Source organism: Orycteropus afer, unplaced genomic scaffold (assembly GCF_000298275.1).
Source record: "Orycteropus afer afer isolate SDZICR_OR568_19922 unplaced genomic scaffold, OryAfe1.0 scaffold00383, whole genome shotgun sequence".
NCBI lineage: Eukaryota > Metazoa > Chordata > Mammalia > Tubulidentata > Orycteropodidae > Orycteropus > Orycteropus afer.
In genome coordinates, this window is record NW_006921970.1 from 824,522 (window position 1) to 833,494 (window position 8,973).

The following is an 8,973-nucleotide window of genomic DNA, read 5'->3' on the forward strand; positions in this document are numbered from 1 at the left end:
GATTACGTCTCAACATAAAGAAAACAAAAATCCTCACAACTGGACCAATGAGCAGCATCACAATAAATGGAGAGAAGATTGAGGTTGTCAAAGAATTCATGTTGCTTGGTTCTACAATCGATGCCAATGGAAGCAGCAGTCAGCACATTAGACAACATGTAGCATTGGGAAGGTCAACCGTGAAGTGAAGGAACTCTTTCAAGTGCTGAGGAGCAAGGATGTCTCCTTGAGGACTAAGGTGTGCCTGATAGAAACCATGATATTTCCAATTGCCTCATATGCATGTGAGAACTGGACAATGAATAAGGGAGACCAAAGAAGAGTTGATGCTTTTGAGTTGTGGTGCTGGTGAAGAATGCTGAAAGTACCTTGGACTGCTAAAAGAACTAACAGATCTGTTCTGGAGGAAGTGCACTCGAAATGCTTCTTGGAAGCGAGAATGGCCAGACTTTGTCTCACCTACTTTGGTCATGTTGTCAGAAGGTACCATTCCCTAGAGTAGGATGTCATGCTTGGTAGGGTGGAGGGTCGACGAAAAAGGGGGAGGCCTTCAATGATATGGGTTGACACGGTGGCTGCGATGATGGGCTCAAGTATAGCAGAGATCAGGAAGCTGGCGCAGGATTGGGCAGTATTTCATTATACTGTGCATGGGGTTGCTACGAGTCGTAAACGACTCGACGGCACCTCATAACAACAACAACATGTTTATGCATAATTTATTTCATATATATAAGAGAAAGGTGCAGTAACTGCAAATTAATATCAAAATGTTGACTAAATAGTGGCTATTTAATTTTGTAGTAATTACAATGAGGTCTTCTGGAAATATGTGAACTTACTATTTTTTCTTTTTCTGTATGTTGCAAATCAGCAAGGAATGAGTTTCTTTTTTGGTAAGTAGTTTAAAACACATGTTAATAAAATGAGAACATTTCTTATCACCTGCGTTCTAGATGAAATATTTAGCACACAGTTAAGTTTATCTTTCTACTTATTTCCACTTACTGATATCAGCTTTGATTTTACAAGCCCATGTTACTGTTAAGTGTTGCCAAGTTGACTCTGACTTATAGTGACCCTACGTACAACAGAATAAAACATTGCCTGGTTGTGCGCCATCTTCACAATCCTTGATATACATGAGCCTATCGTTGCAGCCACTGTGTCAATCCATCCTGTTGAGGAGATCCTTTTTCACTGATCTTCTACTTTATGGAGAATGATATGTTTTTCTAGGAAATGGTCCCTTCTGATCATGTGACTGGAGTAGGTGAGACAAAGTCTGGCCATTTTTGCTTCTAAAGGATATTCTGGCTGCACTTTTCCTAGAACAGATTTGTTCACTCTTTGGCAGTTCATGGTATTTCCAGTATTCTTTGACAATACCATAATTCAAAGACATCAACTCTTCTTCAGTGTTCCTTTTTCATTGTCCAGCTTTCACATACATATGAAACAATTGAAAATACCATGGCTTGCATTAGTATTCAAAGTGACGTCTTTGCTTCTTAACACTTCTTTCAAGAGGTCTTTTACAGCAGATTTGCCCAGTGCGATACAACACATGATCTCATTTCTTTAAAAAAAAAAAAAATAATTGTGATTTGGGTAAAAGTTTACAGAGCAAATGCATCTTCCATATAGCAGTTCGCATACACTTTGTCTCATGGCATTGACTGTAATCTACCACAATGCAACAACTCTCTTCCCACTTCCTCCCCATAGCCACCTCTTCCTTGTGTCCTTCCCTCCCTTGCACTCCTGCCTGTCCAGCTGTCTCCCTATACATACACAGCCTTTCTATTCTTCCATGATAAATCTTTCCAAGGAGGGTATCTACCTATGTAAATATTCAGCTCATATGCCTATTGTTTGTTTGGCTAGAAGCCACAGGAGTGGGCTCAATTCCAGACATGAAGGGCAGCTAGGGAGACATCTGATTTCTTGATTGGTGCTTGCATGGGTGTTGAGTGTGGATCCAAGCAAAATAAAATCACTGACAACTTCAATCTTTCCTCCATTTTTTTTTTTTTTTTTTTTTTTTGTGATGCTGCTTATTGGTCTAGTTGTGAGGATTTTTGTTTTCTTTATGTTGTGGTGTGATCCATACTGAATATTGTAGCCTTTGATCTTCATCAGTAAGTGCTTCAAGTCATCTTCACTTTCAGCAAGCAAAGCTGTGTCAGATGCATATTGCAGGTTATAAATGGGTCTTCCTCCAATCCTGATCTGCATTCTTCTTCATATAGTCCAGGTTCTTGGATTTTTTACTCACCACACAGATTGAATAAGTATCATGAAATTTATACAGCATTAACACACACCCTTCCTGATTTTTAACTGTGCAATATCTCTTGTTCTGTTTGAACTACAGTCCCTTGGTCAATGTACAAGTTCCTCATGAGCACAGTTAAATGTTCTGGAATTCCCATTGTGTGCAATGTTATCCATAATTTGTTATGATCCACACAATTGAATGCTTTTGCGTAGTCAATAAAACATAAGTAAACATCTTTCTCATATTCTTTACTTACAACCAAGATCCATCAAACATCAGCAATGATATCCCTCGTTCCACAGTCTCTTCTGAATCCAGCTTGCAATTCTGGAAGTTCTTGGCCAATGTACTGCTGCAACCGTCTTTGAATTATCTTAAGTAAGATGTTACTTGCATGTGATATTAATATTATTTGACAATTTCCACATTCAGGTTGGGCAATCCTACTTCCGTAGTGATACTGCCTTGGAAACCCAAGGAGGGGTCGCTATGAGTCGGGGCCGACTCGACGACACATAACAACAACAACAAAGGGGATCACCTTTCTTTGGAATGGGTATAAATACCTGTCTCTTCCTGTCAGTTGGCCAGGTAGCTGTCTTCCAAATCTCTTGGCACAGTCAAGTGAGTGCCTCCACTGCAGCATCCATTTGTTGAAATATCTCAGTGGGTATTCTGTCAATTCCATTAGCCTTGTTTTTTGCCAATTCCTTCAGTGACGCTTCGACTTGTTCCTTCAACACCATTTGTTCTTGAACATATGCCACCTCCTGAAATGGATGAACATCGACCAATTCATTTTGCTACAGTAACTGTGTATTCCTTCCATCTTCTTTTGATGTTTTCTGCATCATTCAATGTATTGTCCATAGGATTTTTCAATATTGCAACTCGAGGCTTAAAGTTTTTCTTCAGTTCTTTCAGCTTGAAAAATGCTAAGCATGTTCTTTCCTTTTGGCTTTTCCACTCCATGTCTTTGCACATTTCATGATAATAATTGACTTTATCTTCTCAAGCTGCTCTTTGAAATCTTTTGTTCAGCTCTTTTATCTTGTCATTTCTTCCATTTGCTTTAGCTACTATTCATTCAAAGACAAGTTTCAGAGTCTCTTCTGACATCCATTTTGGTCTTTTCTTCCTTTCCTGTCTTTTTAACGACCTTTTGCTTTTTTCATGGATGATGTTCTTGATGTCATTCCACAATTCCTCTGGCTTTGCTATTTAGTGTTCAGTGCATCAAATCTATTATTTATATGGTCTTTAAATTCAGCAGGGATATATTCAAGGTCATAGTTTGGCTCTTGTGGACTTCTTTTAATTGTCTTCAATTTCAACTTGTATTTGCATATGAACAGTTGATGATCTGTTCCACAATCAGCTCCTGGCTTTGATTTGGCTGAAGATATTGAGCTTTTCCATTACCTCTTGCCACAGATGTAGTCAATCTGATTCATGTATTCTCCATCTGGGAAAGTCCACATGTATAGCCACCGTTTGTGTTATTGGGAAAAGGTATTTGCAATGAATAGTTGTTGGTCCTACAAATTTCTATCATGTGATCTCCAGCATTATTTCTATCACCAAGGCCAAAATTTCCAGCTACCGGTGATTCTTGTTTGTTTCCAACTTTTGCATTCCAATTACCAGTGATAATCAGCACATCTTTTTTTTTTTTTTTCTTTCTTTTTCTTTTTAAATTTTTATTGTTATTTGGGTGGACGTTTACAGAGAAAATTCACTTTCTGGTGCAGCAACTCACATACACTTTGTCTCATGATTGTAATTTCCCACAATGCAACAGTACCCCTCCCACTTCCTTCCCATAGTTCCCTCTTCCCTGTGTCCTTCCCTCCAATGCACTTCTGCCCCCTGAGCTGTCTCCCTGTGCATAAATAGCCCTTCTAGTCTGACATGATTGATCTCTCCAAAGAGTGTATCTATCTAATGTGGATATTCAGCTCATACACCTGTTTTTTGTTTGGCTAGCAGCCATCAGAATGGGTTCAATTCCAGATCTGAAGGGCAGCTAGGGGCCATAGTTTCAGTGGTTCTACCAGAGTCTATTGGACCAGCAAACCTGGTCCCTTTTTTCTTTTTCTTTCTTTTTTTTTTTAAATGATTTTGAGTTTTGTTCCACATTGTTTTCTCCTCTCTATCCAGGATCTCCTACATAGTTCCTCCTCTGAGTGATTGACAGTTGGGCACCATCTAGTTCTCCTAGTCTCTCAGTCATATAGGCTGAGGATCATATTGTGTACCAGTCTCTTGGAGTAATAATTTCCATATGTCTTTGGTTTTCTTCATTCTTCTTTGTACTGGATGAGGAGAGACCCATTGTTACATCCAGATGGCCACTTGCAAGCTTTTAAGATCCCAGTCACTACTTGCCAAAGTAGGACGTGGAACAATGTTTTTGTGTAGTATGTTATGCCGACTCAGCTTGATGTCCCCTGTGACTATCGTCCTGAGCCCACAATCAGTACATTTTAATTGTGTGTTCAGTCAGTTTCTGACTGCAGAAATTGGTAAAAATCCTCAGTTTCCTCATCTTTGACTTTGATGGTAGGTACATAAATTTGAATGATAGTAGTATTAACTGGCCTTCCTTGTAGGTATATTGATATTATCCTATCACTGACACCATTGTACTTCAGGATAGATCTTGAAACATTCTTTGTGATGATGAATACCATGCCATTTTTCTTCAGTTTATCATTCCTGGCATAGTAGGTCTTGTGGTTGTTATGATTCAGAATGGCCATAAACAGTCCATTTCAGCTCACTGTTGTTGTTGTTGTGTGCCATCGAGTTGGACCCGACTCATAGTGACCCCTCCTTGGGTTTCCGAGGCAGTATCACTACGGAAGTAGATTGTCCCATCTTCCTTCCGAGGAGTGGCTGGTGGGTTTGAACTGCCAGCCTTCTGGTTAGTAGTCAAGTGCCTTAGCCACTATGCTACCAGAGCTCCCTTTCAGCTCACTAATGCCTAGGATATCAATCTTTATGTGTTCCATTTCATTTTTGACAACTTCTAATTTTCCTAGATTCATACATTGTACATTCCATGTTCCAATTATTAATGGATGTTTGCAGCTGTTTCTTCTCATTTTGAATCATGCCACATCAGCAAATGCAGGCCCTAAAGCTCTACTCTATCCACATCATTAAGGTCTACCCTACTCTGAGGAGGAAGCTCTTTCCCAGTTGTATTCTCGGTGCCATTCAACTTGAGGGGCCCATCTTCTAGCACTGGATCAGACAGTGTTTCAGGGCTATTCATAAAATTTTCCAGTAATATATCATATTGTGTTTCATTCTATTCATAAGGTCAATTTTTTTGAGAAGTCGATGGCCTCTTCCTTATTCTCAGTCTTAGTCTGGAAGCTCTGCTGAATTTGTACACCATGGGTGACCCTGTGGGTATTTGAAATATCAGTGGGATACCCTCCAGCCTCACAGCAACATACAATAAACTGACAGATGAGTGGTGGTACAAGTCCATAGGGAATAGATATTTTTTACAAGATGTTTTCTTTGGAAAAAATGTGTTTTCATTAAATTTTAAATTTTATTAAAATATTTAGAAAATTCCTTATTAACCTACTTGAATGACCAGTAACAGACTTCTTATACCATACTTTTACTATACTTACTTCTAATTGATTTTTTTTCCATATATTTTTTTTTTTAATTAGGATTTGGGTGTTCTAATTGATTTTTAATTATGAAATATTTCAAACCTATATACCAAAAACCAAAACATGTGGAGAAAGATAAATAATAAGATGACAAATATCTTTGTACTACCATCCAGCTATATCAAATATTATCCTTTGGTTACTTTTGCTTCATGTAGTAAAGCAGTAAAGTATTACTCATACAAGTGTTAAGTCCAGTGTATATAACTATCCAGTATCCCAATCCTATAGGGTATTCCTCTGAACTAATCATTGTTATTCATTTTTCTGAATAATATTTATCTAATATTGAAATTTACTAAATATTTATGGAGTCATAAACAATTTTTTACTCTGTATGTTTTAAAATTTTGTATTTTATCGTACATTTTTAACCTTTTGAAGTGTGTGCTTTCTGTTGTGTGACATAGCAAGCTGTGTAATATAGGTAGATCTTTCCTTTATATATAAACACATACACACACATATAAATATTATTCCATAGTATAAATTTATCACAATTTATACATTTTTCGGGGGATAAACACCTCATTTATTTGCATTTTTTATTATCACTTACAGTGTTGCATTGGACATTCTTCTTCCCATACTATTTTGAACATGTGTGGGAAGTTCTTAAGGGTTATGATACTCTACATGTAGTCTAAGGGATACTAGCATTGGCATTATCTACAATCTTGTTAGAAGTTTTGCATAATATTACCACAGTCTAAATACACTGAATCATAATATGCATTGTATAATGTCATAAGTTTTATGAACATTAAGAGTTTGAGAAACATTGCTCTAGAGTGTATGACTCAAAATGAAATTGATGACTGTCATAGTGCTGGTAAGTAAAAATATAATGTGAGTCAAATGTAATTTTAAAGTTTCCAGCAGTCACTTCAGAAAGTAAAAAGTGACCAGGTAAAAGGAAACTCTGGTGGTGCAGTGGTCGAACGCTATACTGCTTACCAAAAAGGGAGTTTCTTGGAAACTCTTTGGGCAGTTCTATTCTGTCTTATAGGGTCTTTATGATTCTGAATCAAGTCAATGACTGGGTTTGGATTTTTTTTTTTTTTTAGTAGTGATTTTGTTCACTTTTGTTTCTATAACAGACATACCACAAGTGGATGGCTTCAACAGACAGGAAGTTATTCTCTTACAGTTTAGGAGGCTAGAAATCTGAGTTCAAAATGCTAGCTCTAGGAGGTAAGTGAAGGCCTCTTGACTTTGGACTTCATCTCTGCCTCTAGTTCCTAGCCCACGGGAGCTAGAGGCTTCTTTCTGACTTATGCAGCTACTGGCTGTTGAGGCTGACAAACCCAAGGTGGACAGGTAAAATGGCACAATCCCAAGATTAACAGGCAACAAGGCAGGCTACTAATTCAAGTCTAGGACAATCCCAAGATCGGCAGGGAGCATGAGAATGAAGACTTGGCCAAATGCAGGATCCAGATGCGCCAAAAAGCTAGAGATCCTTCTCAACGCTTCTTATATACTGGAAGCAGGCCATACCTCAAAGGCAGCTACTTAGCTGCTTACAGAATATTCCACCATGGAGGTGATTACCCATTCTCATCCAGCTGCCCAGCCACTTAAAACCTTGGCCCAGCCAATACAACCTTAACTAAAACAAGAAATGCAATGGTTAAGTGGTTGGCTGCTAATTGATAGTTTGCTTGTTCCAACTCATTCACTGGTTCCACTCTTAAAAAGATTTCAGCCTAGAAAACTTTATGGGGCAGTTCTACTCTATCACATGGGGTCACTGTTAGTGAAAGTCTGCTTAACAGCTCCCAACAACAATAAAATTTATTTTAGTAATGTATTTATATAACACCATTTTGTATGTGCTGCAGAGTCAGCCCTGACTCATAGTGACCCTTCCTTGGGTTTCTGAGGCAGTATCACTATGGAAGTAGATTGACCGACCTTCCTTCCAAGGAGTGGCTGGTATGTTTGAATCGCTGGCCTTCTGGTTAGCAGTCAAATGCCTTAGGCACTACGCTATCAGAGAATCATTTCAACATGCAGTTAAGACTGGTTCTCAACCAGGTGTGGTATTGCCCTCAGGAGATTTTTAGCAATGTCTGGAGACATTTTTAATTGTCTTGTCTGTGGAATTGTTCCTGGCACCTCAGAGAGAGCCCAGGGAGCCTGTTTAAATATCTAAAAAAGCACAGGATAGTGGCCCACAACAAAGGTTATAAGGCCTAATATGTTAATAGTGCCAAGGCTTGTCATTAGGTGTCCTCAAGTTGATTTCTGACTCATAGTGATCCCATGTGACAGTAGAGCTGCCCCACAGGATTTTCTAGGCTGAAATCTTTACAGAAGCATTATTGTTGTTGTTGTTATGTGCCGTTGAGTCAGCCCTGACTCATAGCGACCCCTCCTTGGGTTTCCGAGGCAGTATCACTACGGAAGTAGGATTGCCCAACCTTGCTTCCGAGGAGTGGCTGGTGGGTTTGAACCGCCAGCCTTCTGGTTAGCAGTCAAGCACATTACCAGGTCTTTCTCCCATGGAGGTGCTGGGTGAGTTTAAACCACCAATAAATATTTCACCTAGTAACTGAGCAGTTAACTGTTATGTCATCAAGGCTTCTTATAAGGTTTAGAAATCTTACTGTAAAAAAAAAAAAATGAATAATGTTCTATTTTACTATTATTTTTGTTATAAATCTTCAACATTAGCCCTTAGAAAAAAATCACAATCTACACTATCCACATTTTAAGTACTCAATAGCCACATTAAACAACATAGTGTTATAGCATAAAAGCAATTTTAAGTTTATTGAATATCACAGAATTGCTCCTCAAAATACTTATATTTAATATAAAAAAACAAACCAAACTTACTGCCTTTGAGTCAATTCTAACTCATAGTGACCCCATTGGGTTTCCAAGGCTATAAATCTTTGTTGTTGTTGTTGTTATGTGCTGTTGAGTCAAACCCGACTCATAGCGACCCCTCCTTGGGTTTCTGAGGCAGTATCACTACGGAAGTAG